General features: G+C 39.8%; 4 long non-coding RNA genes across 4 annotated transcripts; all 4 read left to right on the plus strand.

The window, feature by feature from the left end:
- The first annotated feature begins 231 nt into the window (after nt 1–231).
- Nucleotides 232–1,004, plus strand: LOC115507241. The gene is made up of 3 exons (XR_003966592.1): nt 232–376; nt 483–513; nt 787–1,004. It is a non-coding gene; the product is annotated as an uncharacterized LOC115507241 (long non-coding RNA).
- A 199-nt stretch (nt 1,005–1,203) lies between these two features.
- Nucleotides 1,204–1,994, plus strand: LOC116737895. The gene is made up of 3 exons (XR_004343216.1): nt 1,204–1,519; nt 1,753–1,822; nt 1,930–1,994. It is a non-coding gene; the product is annotated as an uncharacterized LOC116737895 (long non-coding RNA).
- Nucleotides 1,995–2,446: 452 nt separating this feature from the next.
- LOC115507240 lies at nt 2,447–6,765 on the plus strand. Its single transcript, XR_003966591.2, has 8 exons — nt 2,447–2,539; nt 3,231–3,626; nt 4,143–4,200; nt 4,321–5,455; nt 5,716–5,782; nt 6,186–6,251; nt 6,354–6,421; nt 6,530–6,765. It is a non-coding gene; the product is annotated as an uncharacterized LOC115507240 (long non-coding RNA).
- Nucleotides 6,766–8,527: 1,762 nt separating this feature from the next.
- On the plus strand, nt 8,528–9,826 carry LOC115507529. The gene is made up of 3 exons (XR_003966690.1): nt 8,528–8,865; nt 9,218–9,336; nt 9,608–9,826. It is a non-coding gene; the product is annotated as an uncharacterized LOC115507529 (long non-coding RNA).
- The last annotated feature ends 651 nt before the right edge of the window (nt 9,827–10,477 follow it).

Genomic DNA, 10,477 nt, shown 5'->3' on the forward strand with positions numbered 1-10,477 from the left:
ATGACGTTTATAACATTTCTCAATCCCATTACGTTCCTGCAGGTGTTGAGGTAAGAGACGATGTAGCCCTTACCAGTAATAAAAACCGTGAATTCTCACCTTTATATTTAGAGAACATCTATAGCCCTGTTCGTGTCGAAGGATGGTTCTTGTACAGGTGATTGTCATGGAGTTCACACCCCAGTAGGACCCACGGAATGTGGCAGATGTCCAGTTGATGTGTTCCATAGTAATGGGAGTGAAAAGGTTATGTTCAGGTGTTCTAGTAGCATAATTTGCATTTCAAACCCATTGTTGCTTGTGCTTTTACAGGTTCTTGGCAAGAGAACACAGTGAACCTTCCACCGGTTTGGAACGCATCCTTACTAGTAACCAGGTAAGTCATACAGTGGGTCTTACTACACTGCAGACCAATGTAATCCCCAATATCTAGGTAAGTGAGGGTGGTGTCCCTAACACTGTGTTACTGTGTTCATTTGCAGATACCCTTTTAAGGTCTTTGCTTGCCCACAGGTATGCAATAATGTGACATCAACTCAATAGAGACGTTCTTATTTTTAGATGCCCGCATATTAATGTGTTTCAGGTTCTAGTATTCACATTGTTTTTGGCACGTATTCTGTTAAGAAATCAGTGTATTGCTAAAATGCTAGTAAGAATGAGAGTTTTATCCTTGTTCAGAGATACTGTATTTTTTAAAACGAGTAGTGATAAAAGGATATGCAGGTATTCAGGTAATTGAGAGTATTGTCCGTCACAGTATTCTTGACCGTGGCTTTTTTGTAGGTATCCCTGCGGAGAGGAACCAGTCTCTTCCTAGCTTTACGCTTGGAGTTCTGCAGGTACGCAGGTAGTGTCGATGGATCCCAAAACAATACAAGTGACCAAGGGAATTTGCAGGTGTATGGGTTAAATAAGACACAAACAAAATTTCCACAGTGTGTTTTTCAGATTCACTTCAGGACATGACGGTGAGTCTGTCAATAGTAGTTCATGTGAGACCCTGGTGGTATGAACGTAAGTGATGATGTGGGCCCCAGCACAGACCATCTGATTTGCATATGCATGGGCAAGTGGTTAAGTGTTCTAACACTTCTTGTTCCCGTGTTGTTGTTTTTTTTTGGCAAGTATCTGGGGGAAAAAAATGATGGTTTTACCAACTGTAGAAAACACAGGTTTTCACTTTTATATTTCAGGAAGGTTTATGTTGAACACTGTGAGGCGTTACATACATCCAAGTATTTATCTTGTGTTCCCTCCGTGGTACTATTTATATGATATTTAGAAGTGTCCGAACACTGACAGTTTTCTGACGTTGTTGCTAACTTTCCATTACAAGTACTCAGAGTTGGTTTGTTCCGTAATGATGAAGTGAACAATCTTTTTTGCAGGTGTCATGGTAGAAAAAGTTGTTTCCATTAACCCTGATTTCATAACGTGTTTTCCAGATCCTTGTCAAGACCTCAGGATGAACTTAGCAGCAGTCATGAATAGGGGCGGATATCCTGTTGATACGCAGGTAAGGCCACCTGATCTCCAGATACCTAGGTAAGGGATAACAGTGTCTCTAAGGGTTGTTACCATGATTTCTTTGCAAGTATTCGGGTAGGAATTGATAGTCCTTTCTAATTCTAGAAAGTGTGAGTTGTTAGCGTTTGTATTTTAGAAAAGATGTCTGTTTAGCCCTGTGAGTGTTAAGGGCTATTTATCATGATGCTTCCAACCATAGCAACGACCATGGGAATTTTGCAGGTGTCCTGTAAAGAAATAGTGTGTTCCCTGACAACAATGGTCTTGATCTTGGAGTACTGCAAGCATTCAGGTAGAGTTGATGTTCTCATAATAGCGAAAGTGACCAAGGTGCCTTAGAGGTGTTCTGCTTACAGCAGGTCACGTCCCTTTACACATATGTCATAATGTATTTGTCAGGTTCCTTCAAGATCCTGAAGCACTTAACAGTGGTCGGTAATGGGGGACATTTCTTGTGTCCAGGTAAGCGGTGATGTGTATCTTTACCGCATCAGACCCTCTGATCTCTCCGTGTGTGTGTGTGTGTGTGTGTGTGTGTGTGTGTGTGTAATACGTAAGGTGTTGATTGCCTTAGCTTGTTTTACTGTGTGATTTTTTTTTAAGGTTTGCCAGTAAGAAATGATGTTATAATAATTCTGGCAATCACGTTATCCTACTGTTACTTATTTTAGAGAAAACTTATGTATAACCGTGTGAGTGTTGATCAATTTGTGGGTATCCACGTAATAATCACAAAGTTGTGCATCACAGTAGTAACTGTGGTATTGCTGCTGGCAAACATTCAAGAGATGATGGTGTTTCTAACAGTGGTGTAGCCTGGGGAGTACTGCAAGAATCCAGGTAGAGTTGATAGGTCCTGCGTTGACGAAACTGAGCAATGTTATTTGGAGGGTCCCGAGAGGAGAAGTATGTCCATAGTCACCTTTGTCATAATGTGTTTTTCAGGTTCCGGTCAAGAAATCATGGTATGTCTCATAATGACCATGAACAGAACTCTGCTCGCAGCCAGGTAAAAGATACGAGGCTAAAACACCCTACACACAATCCAGTCTTCAAATATTTAGGTTAGCGTGGATGGTCCTAACGTTTGGGATAGCACGTTTTTCTATGTGGATTCCGTTGAAAAATGATACTGTCCCAACCAATGTTAGTAGTAAGCATTAGCCCTTAGAACTATAGAGCTTAACATTCAGTGGGTGTTTAAACTTAGCATTGATGGAGGCATATACAGGTATCTAGGTAAGTTATTCTACTATTAACATTCTCATTAAGTTCTTTGCTAGTATAAAATTGAGGTGATGTGACAATAAATCCTCAGGGATTTATTTTCAGATATATAGGTAATTAACGCTTCCTCAACCTTTATATTAGTCTTCTTGGCGTATACACAGTTCAGAAATTAACTGGCGAGCATGAGCTTTTACTGTCTCCTTGTTCGGAGATAATACGTGTTTTTACACTCATACCAATGGACCTACAGTCAGTCATCCAGCTAATTTGTCATATATTCCATACCCATGATGCTGACCATAGGATTTTTACAGGCATCCACTCAAAAGATGAATTTAACCTGTTGAGTTCTGCGTATTTTCCAGTAATGTTGAAGGGGGTCCCAAAATAATACACTGGCCAAGAGAATTTGCAATTGTCCAAGTAGAATAAAATGTACATGGAACAAGTTTTCTATGCTGTGTTTTCAGGTTCAGGTTAAGACATCATGGGGAGTATATCCATCGTAGTAAATGAGGCACATAGCATGTATGGAGGTAAGTGATGATGTGGGCCTGAATTACAGCACAGATCATCTGATTCTATATGCAGGTAAGGTATTATGGTCCTAACACTTCTTGTTACTATGATTTTGTTACAGGTGTTCAGGTAAGAGATAGTCCTTACCAAATCTAGTGACCTTGACTTTATACGTTTTACATTTTAGAGATAAACGTTTAACCCTGTGAGTTTTGAGAGCTGATTGTATCCATAACTGTTAATCTCCCACCCCACTAGTAACCACAATGTATTTGCAGGAAGTCTGCTTCAGACATGATGGCCTTCTTCTGATGAAGGTGTTGACCTGAGTTGATGCAAACGTCAAGGTAGAGTTGATGTGCTCCATAATAATGGAAGTGCAAAGGATTGTCAGTAGGTGTCCTGGTAGAGCAAGTCATGTCCTTGAACATCTCTGTCCTATGTGTCTCTTCAGTTTCTTATCAAGAAAGTATAGTCAGGGCGCCTGGGTGGCTCAGTTGGTTAGGCGACCGATGTCAGCTCAGGTCATGATCTCACAGTTCATGAGTTCGAGCCCTGCGTCAGACTCTGTGCTGACAGTTCAGAGCCTGGAGCCTGCTTCGGACTCTGTGTGTCTCCCTCTCTCTCTGCCCCTCCCCAACTTGTGCTCTGTCTCTCTCTCTCTCTCTCTCTGTCAAAAATAAATAAAACATTAAAAAAAATTTTTTTAAGTAAAAAAAAATTTTTTTTTAAAAACATTAATTTGACCCTAATAATACGAGTAAAAATTAGATTTTTCATATTCTTATTTAGGGATGATGTATAATCCAAGTAACTTACTCTATTACCGTCATCATTTTTATCGATCTTGGAAATTTTTTCAGGTGTCCGTTCAAGAGAAGTAGATGTCTCTTCACAGGGTTTATCCTTGGAGTTCTGCAAGTAAGTATCCAGGTAATACGGATGGGTCTCAAAATGATACAAGTGACCAAGGGAATTTGCAAGTGTGGAGGCAGAATAATTCATGTGCTCAAAACATTTTCCACGATGTGTTTTTTTCAGGTTAACGTCAAGACCTCACAGTGACTTTATCAATGATAATGGATGTGGGACATTGTTGGAATGGAGGTAAGTGATCCTGTGGGTCTAAACCACAGCACATACCATCCAGCTTTCATACATGGAGGTAAATGGTGAGTATCCTTACACTTCCTGTTACCATGAATTTTTTGAAGGTGTGCGGGTAAGAAATGATAGAGTCCTTACCAATTCCAAAGACCCTGTTTCTCTGCTTTCTGTATTTCAGGAAATGTTCATTTTTAACCCTCTGAGTGTTGAGGGACTGCACATATACAGGTATTTATCATGATATTGCCCGTGAAAGTCCTACCCATAGGCTATTTGCAGGTGTCCAATCATAGAATGATGGTCTTATCCGATACTGGTATTAACCTTGGACTACTGTAAGTATCCAGTAGAGTTGATGTGTCTCATGATGATGAAGTGAACACTGTTATTTGCAGGTTTCCTGGTAGGAAAAAGCTATGTCCTTCAACACACGCTCGTAATGTCTTTCCAGCTTCCAGTCACGAATTGATGAATCTAACATTGCTCATCAGTGGGGATGTTCTTAGTGTGCAGGTTAAGTGATGACGTGGGCCTAGACCAGGCCATCCGATCTCCATCTAGCTGGATAAGTGATGAAGGTTTCCCTAACAATTGTTACCATTTTTCTTTGCAAGTATTCAGGTAGGAAATAGTCCTTACCAATTCTGGAAACCCTGAGTTTTTTCTTTTTATATTTTAGAGAAAATTTTATTTTATTCTTGTGCGTGATGAGGGGTTGCCATATTCAGGTAATGATCATGATGTTTCTAACCCTAGCCATAACCATGGAAATTTTGCATGTGTTTCATAATGAAATGTTGTTATATCTGATCATGATCTTGACCTTGGTTGGAATACTGCAAATATTTAGGTGGAATTGATGTTCTACTAATGAAGGAAGCGTCTAAGGTAATTAATTTGAGGTTTCTTGCTGCAAGCTCTGTCTTTTTACACATCCGTAATGTGTTTTTCAGATTCCTGCCGAAAGATCAAGATGAAATCAATGGTTAATGGGGGACATTTCTGGTATCCAGATAGGTTATGCCGTATGCCTTCACCACATCAGACCATCTGATAGTCACATATCCAGGTACGTGATATTGATGGGCTAAACTTGTTCTACTATGTGATTTATTTTAGGTATTCAGGTACAAAATGATAGTGTTTTATCAATTCTAGCAGTCATCTCAAAAGAGATGATGGTGTTTCTGACCATGGCATAGACCTTGGAGTACTGCAAGAATCCAGGCAGAGTTAAATGTTGGGTCATGCGTAATGAAAAAGGCCATTTGCAGTATCCTAGTAGAAAAGGTGTATCTATAGACAGCTTTTTTACAACGTGTTTTTCAGGTTCTGGCAGTCATGAAATAACAGTGAACCTAAAAATCGTCATTAACAGAACCTTACCAGTAACCAAGTAAGTGATAAAGTGGGTCTTACGTCACTACAGACCATGTGATCTTCAGATATCTGAGTGAGCATGGTTTCCCTAACAGAGTGTCACTTTGTGTTTTTTGCAAGTGCCCTGTTAAGTCCTTTCCTAGTATACGGGTATGAGATTATGTGGCATTAACTCAATAGAGAGCTGCTTGTTTTTCATACATGCAAATGATGTTTTCAATACCATGTTAACTATGTTTTTGGCACGTGTGCAGTTCAGAAATTAATTTGACCCAAATAGTACTAGTAAGCATGAGATTTTAGCGTCTTCGTATTCAGAGATGATGTGTTTTTATACACCCATAGTGGTAGATAGGCAGAAATCCAGGTAATTTATCACACTGTCCATCACCGCATTATTGACTGTGGGATTTTTGCAGGTATCCCTTCAAGAGAGGAAGGTGTCTCTTACTAGGGTTTAACCTCAGATTTCTGCCGTTATCCAGGTAACGTTGATGAATTTCAGTGATACGGTTGACCAAAGAATTTGCAGGTGTCCCTGTAGAATAAGATGTGTACCAAACACATTTTCCACAATTTTTTTTCAGGTTCACGTGAAGACCTCCCTATGAGCCGGTTAGTGGTAGTTAATGATGTGTGCATAGCAGGTATTGAGGTAAGTGATAACGTGGGCCTAACCCACAGTACAGATCATATGACCTTCATACATGTAAATAAGTGACGATGGTGTCCCTAACACTTGTGTTACCATATATTTTTCCAGGTACCCTGTTCAGGTCTTTGATAGTACAAAGGTATGAGATGATATAATATTAACTCATCGATGTTCTTATTTTCAACTATCTATGTAATTGTTTTTAAGACTCCTCCTTCCCTTGTTTTTGGCAAGTAGAAGTTAAATTAATTTGACCCTGACGGTGGGGGACGGGAAGGGGGAAAACCTAGTTACACAGAGGGAGAGAGGCAAACTATAAGAGACTCTTAAATACAGAGAATGAACTGAGGGTTGATGGGGGGGGGAGGGGAAAACAGGTGATGGGCATTGAGGAGGACGCTTGCTGGGATGAGCACTGGGTGTTGTATGTAAGCGATGAATCATGGGAATCTACCCCTAAAACCAAGAGTACGCTATATACACTCTATGTCAGCCAACTTGACAATAAATTACATTTTTTTAATTAATTTTTGACCCTAATAATACTAGCAAGCAGTTTTTATTGTTTTCTTATCTGGAGATAACGTGTATTTCTCACTCATAGTGGTATGTCAGATATCTAAGTCACGTATCATATTTTGCTAACTGCATTATTAACCATGGAATGTTTGCAGGTATCCCTTCAAGAGAGGAAAGTGTGTCTGACTAGGGTTTAACTTCAGAGTTCTGGAAGTGTCCAGGTAATGTTTATGGGTGTCCAAAGGATACAAGTGACCAGGGAATTTGCAGGTGCATGGGTAGAATGAGACATGTCCCAAACGTAAACCACAGTATGTTTTTCAGAACATGCCAAGAGATCACAATGAGTCTATCTATAGCAGTTAATGGGGGGGACATCACTGGTATTAAGGTAAGTGCTGCTCTGGCCCTAACCCATGACACGGACCATCTGATCTTCGTGTATTTAGGTAAGTGATGACATGTGCTGCCACTTTTTATTACCATGATTTTGTTGCAGGAATTCAGGTAAGAAGGAAGAATCTTGCCAATTCTAGAGACTCTAAATTAAGAGATAATCGTGTCTCTAATGGTGAGATCAGCCTACCTAAGGTTACTGGTAGACTTAATGAGTCCCGCAGTGATACAAGGGACAAGGTTCTTACCAGGGTCCAGGTAATAAAAGTGTTGTCATATCACATCTGTTCAAGTGTGTTTTTCAGGTCACTGTTAAGATACGATGGTAAGCTTCATAAAGATGATGAAAGGGATTTTGTTTGTATCCGGGTAAGTGATGATGATAGCCTTTTCCATGCAATAGACCATCTAATATTCAATATCTATGTAAGTACGGGTGGTGCTCCTAACTTTGTGTTGCTGGGTTTTGTTTTTTTTTTTTTTTGGTGTGTTTTTTGCAAGTATTCGGCTAAGAAATGATATTGTTAGTCAATGCTAGTAAGCATTATCCCTTTCTTTAAAAATTTTTAAATTTATTTGTTTTGAGAGAGAGAGAGAGAGAGCGAGCATGAGCGCAGGAAGGGCAGAAAGCAGGAGAGAGAAAGAATCCCAAGCAGGATCTGCAGTGTCAGCACGGAGCCCGATGCAGGGCTCGAACTCACGAAGCATGAGATCATGACCTGAGCCGAAATCAAGAGTAGGACGTTTAACTGACGGAGCCCCCCAGGTGCCCCAGTCCTTATTATTTTAAAGCTTAGATACAACATTTGTAAAACCTCCGTAGTGACAGAGATAACACAAGTGTCCAGGTAAGTTACTGACCATCTCCTGTTTATTGACCACGGATTCTTACACTAGTCTTGTCGAGACAGTATTGTGTCTCTAACTGGAGGCTGACCTTGAACTCTGCAAGTTTCTAGGTAGATTTGATAGGCCTCATAAATTCGATGGGATTTGGCAGGTGTTCAGGTAATACATGTATTCCTAACACAGTTTTTGCCATGAATTTTTGTAGAACCCAATCAAGAGATAATGGAAGGCCTTACATCCTGTCTTGATTAGATACCAGAAAAATCCCAAATTACCTACTGTGGTCACGAAGAGCACTGGGTGATGTATGGAATTGTTGAATCACTGTATTGTATGCCTGAAATTAATATTACACTGCATGTTAACTTTACTGGAATTAAAATTTAAAAAATACATATACAAGGGGATTCAAACACAATCCCAGTGAAAAAATGACCTATTCGAGTCATGGAACAAGATTTTCCATTTTCAATAGCTGCCTATGAAAAAAATCTTGCTCCAGTTCCTAAAATGAGAAAAAGCAAAAAATAAAATCGAATGAATGAATGAATGAATTAGTAAATAAATCAATACATATTGTTGTCAGTTGAACCATCATCTCTTGATTTGTATTTTTACAGACACCCGCTCAAGAGGAGATCACGTCTCTATTCAAGGGTCTTGTCCCTGGAGCTTTGCAGGTATCTGGATAAATTTTATGGTTACCTTTAAGTCTGTAGGGCTCAGTAGGTTTTTAGGTGTCCAGGTTATAGAATTATCCGTAAACAACTGGGAAGAACCTCAAGTGGTATTGAAGGCGAAGTTTTGCTTGTGTTCAAGTACAAGTTAATGGTGTTTATACCACAGCTAGAGCTCATGAGATTTGGCAGATATCCAGGTAGACAATGTTGCTGGTGTTCTTAAGCCAACATAGTGACCATGCTTATTTTTAAGTATTCTTAAGTTGTAAGCAGTGATCAGGGACATTTTGCAGATATCCTGTCACACTGTGAAGGTGTCTCTAACTAAGGTGTTTCTCTTGGAAATTCGTAGGTGTCCAGGTAATGTGTCCCTAATCCAGATAACGATCATGGGATTTTGCAGTTATCCAAGCAAGAGACGACATGCCCCTGCCATGATCTTGATTCCCCTGCACATGTCTAGGTATCCAGGTAAGAGACGGTATTTGTCTGATTATATTAGTGGCCCGGGGGCTTTTACTGGTCCACGGGCAGATGATGCTTATGTCTGTCTCCAGAGTGCTGACCTTTGAATTTTGCATGTATCCAGGTAAGAGTTGATCTGTCCCTTACCGTGCTAGTGGCGTTAGGATATTTTAGTTCAGATAAGCAGTGGTATGTCCTTAACCATGTTAGTTACCACGAGATTTTGCAGGTATCCAGGTAAGATACCATGTATCTACAACATATTATTTCTCTTCAGACTTTTAAGGTATTCTGGGAAGAGATGATGATGGTCCTAACCACACTAATGACGACAGAAATTTGCACATATCCACTCAAGAGACGATGGCATCTCCGTCAACATTGGTGGCTGTGGAGGTGGAAGAAATGGAATGCTTTTTTTTTTTTTTTTGAAACTATATAATTTGTTAAAAGAATTTTGACATTCAATGACTAGTAAATGTTATTCGAAATTGTATTTTGTTCTATCCATTTCTTGATTCACTTTCTCCATAATGACATTTGCACCAGGCGTTTTAGGCTCACGTTTATGAAATATTTTAATATCTTGGGGCCATCGATACAGACACACTTCATCTGAAATGTGGTTATTCCTAACCACACAAGGAAAACTAGGCTGTCGACCCAATTCTTCATTAAAAGGGTTGGGGGGCAGGGGCGGGGGCGCCTGGGTGGCTCAGTCGGTTGAGCATCCAACTTCAGCTCAGGTCATGATCTCGTTGTCCATGAGTTCGAGCCCCACGTCGGGCTCTGTACTGACAGCTCAGAGCCTGGAGCCTGTTTTAGCTTCTGTGTCTCCCTTTCTCTCTGCCCCTCCCCCATTCATGCTCTCTCTCTCTCTCTCTCTCTCTCTCAAAAATAAATAAACATTAAAAAAAGAACTTAGAAAAAAAAGGGGGTTGGGGTAACCAAGGAAGAAGAATATTGGTATACATATTTTGGAGAAAAAAACATTTGTATCACCCTCCTGATATGAATAGGCATTAGATGGTATGTTAGAAAAAAATATGTGAATCGTGATAGAGATTAATGGGGAACTTGAATATCTCTTACCTAATTTTCAGTTATTAAATTACTTAGTTTATATCATTACCATATAGAAAATGAG

The sequence above is a fragment of the Lynx canadensis genome, chromosome X (genome assembly GCF_007474595.2).
Source record: "Lynx canadensis isolate LIC74 chromosome X, mLynCan4.pri.v2, whole genome shotgun sequence".
Lineage (NCBI taxonomy): Eukaryota > Metazoa > Chordata > Mammalia > Carnivora > Felidae > Lynx > Lynx canadensis.